Raw genomic sequence first — 14,276 nt, 5'->3', positions numbered from 1 at the left:
GAGTCAGGAGAATTAAGAAGACCCTGTTTCATGAGTTGAGTTTTCTGGGCTTGAAATACCCTCTTCCAATTTTTTTTTTCCTTATCAGTCCCATGCTAACAAATCGGTCCATTTTTCCAAACCCTTGGATTGCCATAGACAGTCACACAGCAAGGGACCTGAATGCTGGATGAAGGTGAGGATTATTATTTTAAATCAATACACCTTCTTGTGCCTTTCAAAACACTCCTCTATAAAAAGAATTTCATCACCTTCTTCCTTCCTCCCGCCTCGCGTTCTTTCACGTGGCATTAGCCCAAGTCTTTGTTATCAACTTTGCTGGCCTTGTAAATACAGAAATATCTCGATTGTTCCTGGGTTAGAGATTGTAAAGCAAACGGTATTTACCGGAATTCGGGCAAAGCCAATCTTGGCTCAAGAAGTTACTGCCTAAAATAAGGCCAGGGACTTTCTTGTTTCCAAACAGTTGTGGGTAAACGTGCGCATTTCCGCTGCTGGATTGATCCTGGCATGACTTTGCTGGTCTTTGAGATTTGGTAATCTTTCCAAAACAAACAAATAAATTAATTAATCCTGGCATGTGATACATATAGAACATTTAATCTTGTTCTGGGGAAAAAATACCCTTTCACCCCTCAAAATATGCAGGCTGACCTGCATTTCCGATATGAAAAAAGCCATCAGGTGGGTTTAAAGATCCGGAGATCAATATTTGAACTAGATCTTGCTTCAGATACTACGGATGACTAACAGTGCTCGTAAACTTTGGAGAAGAAATGGATTCTCTTTGAAAGTTAACCAAACACCATCTTGGCAATACCTTCTTCCAGAAGTCAACAAAAGTTTTGAGAGCAGTTTCCTTTTACTTATTGTGGTCTTCTTAGATTTAGGGATGATCAATGGAACACCTGCAGTTAGCAGATGTTGACAAAGATTGGAACAGAGAAAAAATATATATGTTGGTGGGGCCAAAGAGGTATGAAATGGGAAAATAATGGATTTGGGACAAGTGAATTAGCATGGTGACTTTTGTAATTAATATTTATATTTGTAGAGGAAACCATAATCTCTTGATGGCCAAGATAACTTCTTGATCAATTTTCCTTCTGCTATTGCATTACAAAAATCCAGCGATTGGTTGAAAGGTTCTCCCACAGACATCTCTCTCCTTGTTTTCCTTTGCAGATTGAATTACATGAACAGTTTTGGCTATTCCCCAAGCTGAGAATAGACTCCTACTGTCATTACAGACAGAGGCTGTTTGAAGAACCTGCTTGGGGGAGTGTGGGGGGGGGACAGCTGCAGACCCCGAGGTTTTTTCAAATAACGTTGGCGGTTTTAATAAGATCTTGTGTTTCACGTTTAGCTGCCCTGGGAGCCTTGTTGCCTGTCTAAAATTGCTGAGAATGGACCCATAGGATTATTTATTTTTAAATTTCCAAGAAAACCACCGGCTTTTTGAAAATCAGGGCTAACTCTGAGCAGGAGAGAGACACACGCTTGTCTTGTTAGCAGAATGGGGTCCCAGGGTTCACTGAGTTGACCTGAGGACAAACCTCAGAGTCCACATCTCAGAGTCATCTGAGCCATTCTGGGACCAAGGTTGGAATCCTCTTGGCCCTTCACACGGCCGGTTCCGCATCACCGCACTGTATCTCGGGGCAAAGTACCTATTCCTAAAAATGACTCTGGTCTCGTGCTTGGACAACCTCACTGACCTCACCTACAGTAAGCGTAATGCTCACAGTCCCCATTACGAGGCCAGGAGGCTGCAGACGAAGATGATCTTCCTAGCTCTCTCCAGTAAGACTGGATTTCAAGAATGGTTCTCAAACAATGCTCTTGGGTTCTAAACCTCTCTGAGGCTTTTTGCACCGGGAAAGAGAGCAGGGATCAGGAGACGCAGAGTAGGATGAGATCATGTATCAGTGGTGACCCCTGGTTCTTTGTAACAAGTCCAAACTCCCAGGAATGATTTGAAGATACAGGATGAAAGCATCTTGGTTGCATCTGAGTTGGGTCAATGCTTGAAGGACACCCATGGGAAAAAGGAGGAATATGAATTAGAAGTTGGGGGGGGGGTGCTAAAACATACCCATCAAACTGCCATCTTCAGGAGTCTAAGCAAAAACATCCCTCAACCACTTTGGGAAAAAATGACCCGAGACTGTTGGTCATTCCTCACCCATGCCTTGTCTCAAAGCATTTAGCAACCCTGTATCTTCTCCTGGCAACTCCATCCTTGTTCTGGCTTCGAACATAAACTCAGGCATTGATTCTGAAAGTTTTTTGCAAAGAGAGGCCAGGGTAATGCCAAGAATGCCAAAACCACCTGACCTAAGTGGTGGTGTCCCAAGGACAAACCTCAGAGTCCACATCTGAGCCATTCTGGGACCAAGGTTGGAATCCCCTTGGCCCTTCACACGGCCTGTTGTGTATCACTGCACTGCAAAGACGCTTTTCTAGCCCTGGTACGTCTGAGCTTTCTCGCAGAAGACTTTGACTGTCCCTTCTCAGAGCATCAGCTCCCCTGTTGAAGGAGGGGTGCTCCAAAACCCTCACGCAATGTTTTTTCGCAATTGTGGCAAGCATAAGCCCTTGTCCGTGTAGTGATTTGAGATGTAAATTGGAAACTCGGGCTAATCCCGTGTGGAAGTTTGTTCTGCAAAGTCTGATCTGTTTTTCTTCCTCATTTTCAGAGGACTTTATCATGCCTTTCATCCATTTGCAGGCCAGCTTGATCCCTGTAAAAGGTGGTGGAAGGGGCTGACCTGGAAAAGCCTCACCCTCACGATGTCTTCCGTTCAGGCTGAATGGAAGTGGAGGAAGAATTATTTGAAGAGAGCCTTGGACACTGGGTGTTTAAACCCCATCCAGGTGGAATTTTCTTCTCCTCTGGAACCTGAAAACTGGAACATTTCCATCCATCCAACTGAGCGCAAAGGGGAAATAAAATAACACTGCGGACATTTTCAGCAAAGCACTAACACCTTTGGAAAGACAAGGGTCTCCCCCTTTGTAAGGGCCAGTTGCAGAACCCTGAGTCCCTTTCGGAGCAATCTGCTTGAGACACCATTTGGTTCTCTGTGACTGCACAGCACAGCCTCAGTCCATGCGGAGTTGCCCAGGTGCCAAGATGACGTTATATGCTTGGCATGACTCGACACGGCAGGCTTCCAACCCTCGTTCTTTCCTGCAGCCCTCTCAGAGCCTTAGCTAATCTTTAGGCTGCACCACCACAACCCAACCCTGGAAACAGGGCATTTTGCACAGCTGTGGGAAAGGAGCATGAGGCTAGCAGGTGTTCTGAAGCCTGATGTCCCTTCTCAGGTTTGTTTTCACTTCCCCAAAGAGCACCTCAGGGCACTTGGCAATCCCTGAGCCTTGTAGGACAGATGGCAATCTAATAAGAATCCCCCGGAGGAAGATGCATTTTCATTCTTGGCACCCAAACTATAGCCGCGATCTTCCAGCTGCGGCCTGGTTATTGGCAATCCGTCTGACTCCTGGGGAACAAGATGGTCTTAGGCGAACTGGTTGCACTGCTCTGGAAGTCAACCCCGTTCAGCCTCCGAGAGCAAAAGCTGCAGAAGTGTAGAGCCAGGAGGGGCGACCCCCGGGCCAGAGTTGCCTGCAGAGATGCTCAACTGCCCTTCTTGCTCTCTTCAAAAGACAGCTACGGATCTAACTGTTGCAATCTGGCGGGATCCACCTAGTGGGGCTGGCATCTGCTGAGAAGACCAAGGGAGGCCCACCACCTTTCCGAGACAAGCCATATCAGGATTAGAATCACGTCATCATTCGGAGCGCAACCGCAGGCAGGTTTCCAGCACAAGTTCTACTCTGAGGAGCCCAGCTTTGCCCTGGTTGCCTCCTGGTTCTCCACAGCAGCAAGAATGATAAAAACGTTTGGCCTAGCAAAGACCATTTTTCTCATCTGTGTTCTTTCACCTCTCCCCGCTGATTCTCGGCACACTCCCACACCCTACCATGAGGCTGGGGTTGCTGGTTGACCTCTGATGGACTGATCTCCCTCTGGGCTGTCTGTAAGGGCTGTCTGGGCCTCTCTTCTCAGAATACCAATGGCCCTCACCATAACACTCTGCCTCTCTACAGAATCCATGCAAGACAGGCTGCGCTTACCGATGAACTTTGAGTTAATCCCATCGTGTCCTCCAAGGCCTTATGCAGCCACCTGATCTCTCCATGAAGTGAATCCTGTTCTGTCGCCTTTGCCTCTTTTCCCTGGTGCCCCTGTACCCTCTGTACCTTTCCAGTGACTACGTGGTCTTCTCCCTGCTTTAGAAAGGTATATCTTCCTGCCTGATCGCGGCTTGGAATCCCGCATACCCCGAGGGTTTGCGAAAAAGGCTTTTCTCTTCCCATCAAATCAGGATAATGGCCTCAGAGCATGAGTGTTTGACCTTTAGAAAGATAAGGCATGTTCCTTATTGATGCCAAGCTCCAATATTCCTGGATGCTCAGGTGTCCCGACCGTTCCAACCCACAGACTCTGGTGGCCCCCAAAACCAAACTAGTTTACTTTGATTTCCCCAAGGCTAACACAACAGCAAAGCAGAAGGGCCACCAGAAATTGTGGGTCTTTTTCTGGAAAAGACCAACACGGTCGCTGCTCTTTTGGAAAACATGTTCAAATCGCCACCATTTTAATAAGGAGAGGGGGGAATGTGTGAGGTCCTCCCCAAACCACAAAAGAGAGTGTCAACATTTGCCATGTTGGCGTAAGAGTAATAATACACTGCTGTCATTTAGGAAGCATCCAACACTTCATTCTTCTTCTTGCATTTTTTTTTAAAAAGAAAGCAATTGGACACCGCATTCGGCCAGATATGTGTTGGTGTCTGGTGACATTTCATTGAAAAATCTTGATGCGTTCCTGGAACTATTAATGGTTGGGTGTGTGCATCAGCAACTGTTGTGATGCAGTCAAGGGACTGTCCCCTATGCATGGATGGACGGACAGATGGATGGTGGGTGGAAGAAAAGGATACGTTGCTTGGGTCCTGCAAAGTGTTCTCACATGGGTGGGTTCTTGGGCCAGCCTGGGATCTGTGAGATTCCAATTTGGAATCCACCACCCTTTTGCATTCAGCCAGCTTCAGGTCTTCTTTTCCAGCATCGGAACATCCAGTGCAGGCCAGTGGCAACTGTCCCAAATCCATGCGTTTCCTACTCCTCAGAAGAGGCTGAAAAAGAAAAGATCAAACCTACAGTGAAGAACCCTGAGCATGAGTTAAAACTGGCAGTGCCGCCTGGGCCCTTTTGTCGTGCCCTTCCCTTCCTGAACAGAGTGCCCGAGAAGCTGCGTTCCTGCCCCTATTCCTATCCCACCAGCAGCTGATGAGCTAGCATGAAGGGCAGGAAGGAAAATCCCCAGCCGGCTTTAATCACAAAGAGAACATTGACTAATTGCTCTTTAATTGGGCCGAACAAGCCAGGCTTCTCTCCCCCCACCCCTTCTGCGTACAAGGAGACACGCATGGGAGCGCACCAGAAAGAATCGGATGTTTTCAATGGGATTCAAAATGTTCTCTGCAAGGCTCGGTAGGACTCCCGGCGCGCACATTTCTCTGCACTCCGTGGGCTTCACGTTCAAGGTCTCTCTGCCCCAATTAAAGCTGATGCCCACAAGATGGGGATGGCACGGCAACCTCCCTCCTTAAAGTACGACGAGAGCCCACAGGCCCAACTTTCAACCCGGTGGGGTTCAGAAAGGCCAAACCCATCGTGCTCTCCGATTCAGGAACACCTCTTCATTTCGACAGGTATTCTGCCCCGTTCTTTCAAAAGCAAACATCGCAACCTGTAAGCTAAAAAGGGCAAAAACTGCCAGGGAGGGCACAGAGAAAGGCCGAACAGCCGCATCCCAATTCAGCCCAAATGCTTGTGGAGCCGAGGCCAGCCTCGAGCTGGAAACCATACCATGTCAGCCTGGATTCGGCCGAAGCCCACCAGAGGCTGATGCTTGGCATGCCTGCTGCCCCTTAAAGAGAAAACGCCCTGCCTCGTTTCCCTTGACTGCATAATGACAGGGATTATTGTGAAAGGGAACATTAGTTCTGTTCCATGCCACTTCTGCTCTTGAACACGCAAGCTTCAGAAGTCGCCTTGCTCTTCTAAGTATAGCTGCCACTCTACGATCAGAATGAGGGTGAGCAAGCAAGATCATCCTGTTCTCCTCTTCATATGCCACGTCTCATTCATCCTGTGCTGTTTTTGGTTAATCGAGTAACAGGAGCCAATCCCCAGCGCTGCCCGTGCTTCTAATTTCACCTCGTAATATCTTGGGTTACGTACCGTCCAGCATCGTTATCTCTGTCCCCTAAGGAGGCGTTCATTTTCCATGCCATGGGGCATCGCTTGAGGCGATCCTTCTGCTCTCCTTGCGCAGCGGAGGCAAAGAAAGAACAAGGGTTTCAGTCTCTGGGGCCCTGGGGGAGGACCCCCCCCCCATCTCCCAGCTGTGCCTCCAAGGAAAACTGCCCCGCGAGGCTTCTCTCAAAGGAAAGGGGGCTTAAAGGATAATGCCACCCAGTGCCCAACCTAACATTTCACCTTGGAAAATGGACCTTTGTCCTCTTCCAGGGTGCCCCCAGAGTAGGGTCAAGACAGTCGAGATTGCAGCCCCAATGCAATTGAAGCCCCACCTATTTTTCATGTGGGCCACACTGAAAAAAACAGAGGGCGCTTCAATGGCATCGGGACTTTGTCCTGAAGACATTCCTGCCCCCTTCTGTGTCTAGTTGAGTGTTTCTCAAACTTGGCAACTTTAAGACATGTGGATGTCCACTGCCAGAATTCTGGGAGTAACCTCTATTTAATGTTAACAACTTAAATGCGAAGGAAATTAAAAATGATGCAGGCCTTGGCCACCCACTGATTTTAGCAAGCGGCTAGAAAGCGTGGCAAAAGTAGAACACGTCAGATTTGGGATGTTGGTGCCCACTGTTGAATACAAAACTCTAAGGCAGTGTTTCTCAACCTCAGCAGCTTTAAAATGTGTGGACTTCAACTCCCAGAATGTAATTTAATTTAATTTAATTCTGGGAGTAGAAATCCACCCAAGCTGGCTGGGGAATTCTGGGAGAGGAAGCCCACAGGTCTTGAAGTTGCCAAGTTTGAGAAACACTGGTCTAGATTATTCCAAAGTCAAACTACCAAACTACAAAACTTTTTTTTAGTCCTCTGTCCTAGCAGATGGATCTTGACCATTCCAATAGCTTTAGGTAGCCACCAGTTTAGATCTGAGGTGCACAATTTAAGAACGCAGGCCTGCGAGGTCCCCCCAAAAGGAAGCCATCAGGGAGGGGGTGGGACATCCAGGCACCTTAAAAAGTTGCTACCCCAATTATTATTTTTCATAGGACAGAATGGGGGAACTTATTAAAGACATGACTGGAGGGTCATCACGTTACCCCTACTTAATGTTAATGACTTAAATGCAAAGGAAATTCAGTCTAATGCAGGTCTTGGCCAGCCACTGATTTTAGTGAGCACCTAGAATGCATGGCAAAAGTAGCCCACCTCGGATTTTGGATTCTGGTGCCCATTGTTGAATGCAAAACTCTAAGGCAGAGTTTCTCAACCTCAGCAAATTTAAGATGTGTGGACTTCAGCTCCCAGAATTCCCCCAGCCAGCATGCTGGCTGTGGGAATTCTGGGACCTGAAGTCCACACGTCTTAAAATTGCTGAGGTTGAGAAACACTGGTGTACAGCAAAAAGAAAAAGAACCAGTTGCAGGACAAGTGCGGCAAGTTCACACATTTCTTGTTTCAGACAGTCCAGTTTCCTGTTTGCATCATTGTATTACGCCCCCAACAGCCAACGTTATACCCGGACAAGTTGGTTTGGCTCCGATCCTATTGCTTTTTATTATTATTATTCTTTTAATACCAAGCAAAGCTACTCTTATCCTCGCGGGACAGGGATATAATTAGGCGTTCCAGCTTCCCAGAGCTGTTCTTGAAGCTGGTTTATTTCTTCAAAAATAAACTTTTTAGGTCTTGCAGCAGTTGCTACCTGCTCTGTTTTCAGCTTCAGTTTTTCAAAGGGACCCCCCTCCCTTCTCCCTCCCCCCGCCAGCCCTTTTTAGGATCCGGCTTTGATCTCACGCCCTTGGATTTCATCGCTTTCGCTTTCGGCAGTTGGCTTTATAACAAAGTGTTCTTGCCCCCTGAAGAACAATTTGTTACAGGGCGACTAATAAATTGAACGCTAACACAAACACACAAACACACACACCTCCCCCTAGATTTGTTGTCATGCCACCTTTTCCAGATGCATTTGCTCCTGGCAAGTAGAAAGGTTGCGGAGCCGTGGAGGAACAGGGGTCCCCGTTTCTGAGCTTCAAAAACAGGCTAGGAAAGACGTCATCTCGGCTCTGAAGGCCTGAGAGGTTGACCTGAAGTACCAAGATCTCTCTCATCCACATTCCTCGCCCTGGGAGACTTGGGGAAAGGCGGGGGGCAGATAAAAAACAAGCTTTCTCTAGAACTGCCTTTTGGGCTGATTCATCTCCCAGAGCTCGTATAAAGAGACATTTGTCTCCAACTTTCTTTCCTACACAGGGAGACTTGGAGCAAGATGTTGATTTAGGGTTTGGGAAAACGGCCAGTTCACACCAAGCCTAGAGAGGGTTTTCCTGGTCAAGTCGAGTTATAAGATCTTAAGGCCAGGAGGGAGTAAAGCTGTGAGGCCCTGAAGGCCCAGCAAAGGGGATGCAAAATGGGTGAGGGTCACACCGGCAGATGACTAGGGATCATCCTTTTGCACCCTGAATTTGGGGAGGCTGTTGGAAAAGTCCTAAGCCTGTTTTGAAGAAGAAGCGCGCAAAAGTTTTAAGGTCACAAGGTCCCATTCGGACCACAGGATGAGTGATCCCAAAGTTACTGGCCGTGATGTGAGCTTGAAACAAGGATATTTTTTTAAAATGTATTTATTGCATTTTATAATAATTGTTATGTGTTTGGTTTTATGAGATTTTAACGTTTAGGATTGTAGTTGGATTTTATTGTAAACCGCCCAGAGTCCCTCTTTGGGGGGAGATGGGCGGTAATTAAATTTGAATAATAAATAAATAAATAAATATTTCCCCTCCATTTCATAGTTTGAGGTCACGAGGGGCTGTTTCAGGGACAACACCTGGTTGACCTCAGAGCTTTTTGCACCCTCAAAGTTAGGTCTTTCACTCCCATGCTTGCGCCTCCTGCCTCAGAATATGAGACAGGAGCTAAACTTGGTGGTGTAGCCAGGGGCTACCAAAAATGGTTCAGCGAGTCATACCTGGTTCTGGAACTGCAACAGATAGTTGGTAATAGGGGGCAGAGAGATGATCTGGCTTCCACGGTGCTTGGCCCAGATGGATATTAGAAAGCCTCAGTAGGTCCACCGCATCCAGGCTGCAAAATCAGGTTGTTCATGAGAAGGGGATCCCAAACACGCTAACTTCCTTCTCACCTCATTCTCATTTGGAGTTTTGCAAACGCAGCATGTTAGGACAAGAAAGATAGGCTGCTATGTGTCTTCACTGAGTTTATCTCTGTAACTATGGTTTCCCAGCAAAACAGGCACTTCTTTAACCCAAAGGGCTGTTCACATTTCAGGCTTGCTTGTTGGTTCTGCATCAGTCAAGCTGTCTGCACCAGACAATTGTGGAGATAAAGTGGGGAACAAGAAAAAAGTGATAGATCCCCGAGTCCAGGCTGATGTTGGAATAAAAATATAGCAAGTGATAGATACGGGGCATGGCTGTCCATCCTGGCCCCATTCTGCATGTCTTGGAAGTATTTAATTTAATCTTGTTTACACCAATACGAAGAAAGGAGAGGAAGTAAGAAAGTAAAGGCCAACCCAATCTGAGAAACAGACACTGAATGAGTCAGCTGCAGTTATGAGATTATTCCATCAGTAATGTTACTCCTGCTTCCCCATGGAAAAAATGAAAAGAATCTGTCAGAGGAAGCTTTTAATGAAAGGTACAGTAGCCTTGAAAAGTCTCAGTGATACTTTGACAGGCTAGACTGGGCCAGTGGCTTCTGAGAACAATTCAAAGTGTTGGCACTTGAGGACTGTCCAGGTGGATCTTACCCATCCAACCTCAGGTAGAAATGTTTAAGGCTCCTCCACCACATGAGATCTGGGGAAAGTGAGACACTTCTGTTCTTCATCAAGGACCCCCAACCTACGGAAGAGCCTCCCATCAGAAATCCAGAGGGCTCCATCACTACTTACTTTTGAAAAAGTCATTAAAAACAAAGCTGTTCAGAAGGCCACTGATTCAGTACACCTCCCATTTTCCTTATGGACCCTTAATGGTTTGGTTTGATGGTTTTAGACATTATCATTGTTGCCTTAGTTCTACATTCCTGTTGTTGATTGACCGTACATCACCACGGGCACTGTAAATTCAACAAAATAAATAAATAAATAAATGAGGCCGTTTGGAAATCGGCAGCACGTTTAAAAAGTGTGCAAGTACACCCAAGATCAGAACTATATTTCAAGAGCACTTGTGGGAAGTCTCCACGCATCCAATCAGCCAAAAGGCTAACTCAGAAAGCACTTAATTTTTTTTAATGGTTTCTGCCTTAAACAGAAAGGGATAAGCCAAAACCTACAGAGAGCCTGTAGAGAGGTCAGAGGAGAGGCGAAAGGCTTCCTGATAATCCAAGGATGTTCCTACTAATTCTGACGATTTTCAGCTTGATGCTGATGACGCCATCTGTGCAGACGGGTCCAATTCTTCGCAATTCTCTTTTCTCTTTTTCTATTCTATTTTCAGCTTGGGGAGCCAGATGCTTTTATGACTTGAAGAATCCTTCCAGGGAAAGTCGTCGTGCTTCAACAGAAGGACCCTGCAGATACCATTTTTTTAATTTTTTGCTAAGAAGGGCCAGCTTGGGTCACCCAGGAGCTGCTGGCCCTAAAATAGTAATTTTAGCAGTTCCACCAGCTAGTTCTGAGTGAGTTGAGGGCTCCTTCACCAGAAGGAAGCATAAGGCTCACCCCCACCCAATCCAGCTGAGCCCAGAGCAGCATATTTTCCCTGCTTTGCTTGGAGCCCTGTCCTACCTTGAAAGGCTCTGTTAGGCCAGCACAACCTTCTCCCCCAGGGAGGTCAAATTTGGTGGGTGGAAGAGCAGAGACAATAACTTTTCCAATTTATTGCTTTCTCTGTATGCCTGCCTACAGGTTCCAGGGCAATTCACAATGCAGAGAGCGCAAGGCACAGAGTTTAGCCCCCTCTCCTCCCCGCTCCCCAAAGATTACAAGATAGGAACAAGGGGACAGACAAGTAAAAGGTAAAGCAACAATACCCTGGAGGTCTGAGTGGAGAAGGGGCCTGAAAGCCAATAATTGGGCAGCCCAAGCAGGTTTCCTTGGAGCATGCCTGAGATAAAATGAACTTTGGTCTCTTTTACATGAATCTTCCTATCAGTAGCAACCAGTTACATTGGGAGAATGAATCCTCTAGCCCAGTATTTTTCAAACTTGGCCACTTTAAGATGTGTAGAGACTTCAACTCCCAGAATTCCCCAACCAAAACTGTTCTTTCACAGGCAAAGGGTGTTCCATTCCCCCACACCACCCCACTCCAGGATCTAGGGGAATTATTTTGTATTTTCCTCCTTGTCAGGTTTTTCTGAGCAAGAACAATAAAAGCAGAATTAATGGGAAAACAAGCCACTGGTAAAGACCTCTGGGAAACACATTCTGTGAATGAGGCAGATGGGTTGGAGAAGGCATTGGTCAAGGATCCTGGGACTCAGGGGTCAACATCTACAGATAGTCCTCGCTTAACATTTGTTTTGTGATGGTTTGGACTTAGGACGGTGCTGAAAAAAACAACTTGTGACTGATTCCCCCAACCGTCGCAGCGTCCATGTGGTCACGTGATCACAATTTGGGCACTTGGCAACCGGTTTGCATTTATGACCGTCGCAGTGTCACGTGGTCACATGACCACCATTTTTGACCTTCCCTGCTGGCTTCTGACAAGCAAAATCAATGGGGAACTGTGTGATTCACTTAACAACCACGCAATTTGCTTAACAACCACCAAAAAAGGTTGTAAAATCAGGTCAGATTTGCTTAATGACCAATTTGCTTAGCAACTGAAATTCCAGTCCCAGTTGTGGTCATTAAGCAAGGTCTACCTGTACAGATTTCTGAAAGATTTCCCCCAACTCCTGCGCAGAACAGGCCAGAAAAATCACTTGGTGGCCATGAGTCTCTGTTTAGAGGTGTTTGATGATCACCAGGGAACATCAGCTGGTCATGCTGACCTCAGAACCCAACCTGGGATTTAGCATTAAGACAAACCAAGACGGTTAGCTCTGTTCCCCATGGTTAGTTAGCCATTTGCCCTGAGGTTAAAGAGAACCACCTGGAGGTGCTGAGATCCAGGGAATGCATGCTTGGAGAGCAAAGGCCATTCCAAGGAGACGTCGTTCAAAGGTGGGCTTTCTTCTCTCCTAAGCATGGTTGAACTTGCCCGTTTCAAAACATGTTTTCTTCATTAGCAGGTAATGATTAATCCCCTTTGGAAATAGAATCATGCCGTGGGGCATCATGTTTTTTTTTTAATAGCTCATCCATAGTCGCACTCTGCATCCAGAAAATTGGCTTTCTCTGTGCCTTTTAAAAAATCATCTAAAAATACCGATTCTGGTGGTCCATCTTGACGGTAGCTAGGCCTACACACTAAGTTGTCCCTTGCTTAACTGTGGGGTGCTCATTAAGCCACAACTGGACGCAGGGTACTTGTTCCTAGGGGAACGGACGAGAGAGAAGGGAATGCTGAAGGACGAGCCGGGTTTAATGAGGGGTGCCACCGAATTCATCGTGCTTGAACGACACCCGGCCTACACATTTTTCACTTAGCTTTGCAACTATCAGGGTCAGCAACACGCTCCTATTGAAAAGGAGAATACTGGAAAATCAGGATTTTTAGACAGCTTTGCACTTTTCCACCAGGGCAGTGAATGTGTGGCACAGCTACAGACCCTTGTGTTTAGGACGCACGCACATGTCAACCGTGAGGCTGGGAAGAAGCGTTGCTAGGAACTGAAAGCCAAGAGAGTCGAAACACAACAGCCTTTTCCCAGGCTGACGGATGAAAGCAAGAAGGGCAATTAATTCGCTACATTAACTTATTTCTGAAGAAGTGGTATTTGAAAAGATTTGGGAGTCTTTCCCAAATCAAGGGAAGTTCACTGGAATGGAAGGACTACGCATTTTACAAGTTAAAGCCATGACTGATGGCGTGGAGGAATTTTATGTGAAAACATAGCGCTATAATGTTTGGGCTTTGGAGGCTGGATCTGTTCCTGCCATTCTTTGTTGTAACAAACAGATGCGTGCAGGTCATCCTCGCTTAACGACTGCAATTGAGACCAGAATTTTGGTTGCTAAGCGAAGCAGGCATTAAGCGAATCTAACTCAATTTTACTTTTGCAGTGGTCGTTAAGCGAACCACATGGTTGTTAAGTGAATCGTGCAGTTCCCCATTGCTTTTGCTTGCCAGAAGCTGGCCGAGAAGGTAAAAAATGGTGATCATGTGACCATAGGATGCTGCGACGGTCATAAATGCGAACCGGTTGCTAAGCGTCCAAATTGTGATCATGTGACTGTGAGGATGCTGCAACGGTGGTAAGTGTGAGCACTGGCTGTAAGTCATTTTTTTCAGCACTGGCATAAATCTGAACTGTCACTAAACAAATGGTTATTAAGTGAGGACTACCTGTAGTCATCAGCACTCTTGACACAGGATGCTTGACCACCCTGTGGTTTGCTGAGGTTTTCTCAAAATTGCTGCCCATCTGCTTCCAGCAAAACTATCCCAAGCCAACTTTGCAGAGGAGAAGATACGTTGTCGGGCAAGTGGCTGGTTTTTAAGTTCGATGCATGGGCATCTTAGCAAGAGAAAATGCCAGCGATTGACCCCACTCAGCAACAGTGGGGGAATTCAGAGCCCACCAAGCCATGGTATTAGTGAAGAGGGTAGGGAACTGGCCCTAAGGGCCAAAAAGGGTCTTTCTGCACCCTGGTTAGTGTTTAGTTTGGGCACTTGCTAAAAGGAAGAGACAAAACCCAGCTCCCTTGGGCCTTGCAGAAGGCTGTTCATTTGTTCTTTTATCGCCTTCCCAAATTCCTGCTCACTGGCTGTGAGGTGTTCTACCAAGCATTGGCTTTGATGCAGACAAAGCCACCCCAGGGAAACATGTGCTTATTTGACTGTGGCATTTACTCCAAT

This window comes from Candoia aspera, chromosome 14 (assembly GCF_035149785.1).
Source record: "Candoia aspera isolate rCanAsp1 chromosome 14, rCanAsp1.hap2, whole genome shotgun sequence".
Lineage (NCBI taxonomy): Eukaryota > Metazoa > Chordata > Lepidosauria > Squamata > Boidae > Candoia > Candoia aspera.
The sequence above is the reverse complement of the archived record's forward strand: the minus strand, read 5'-3'. Positions refer to the sequence as shown.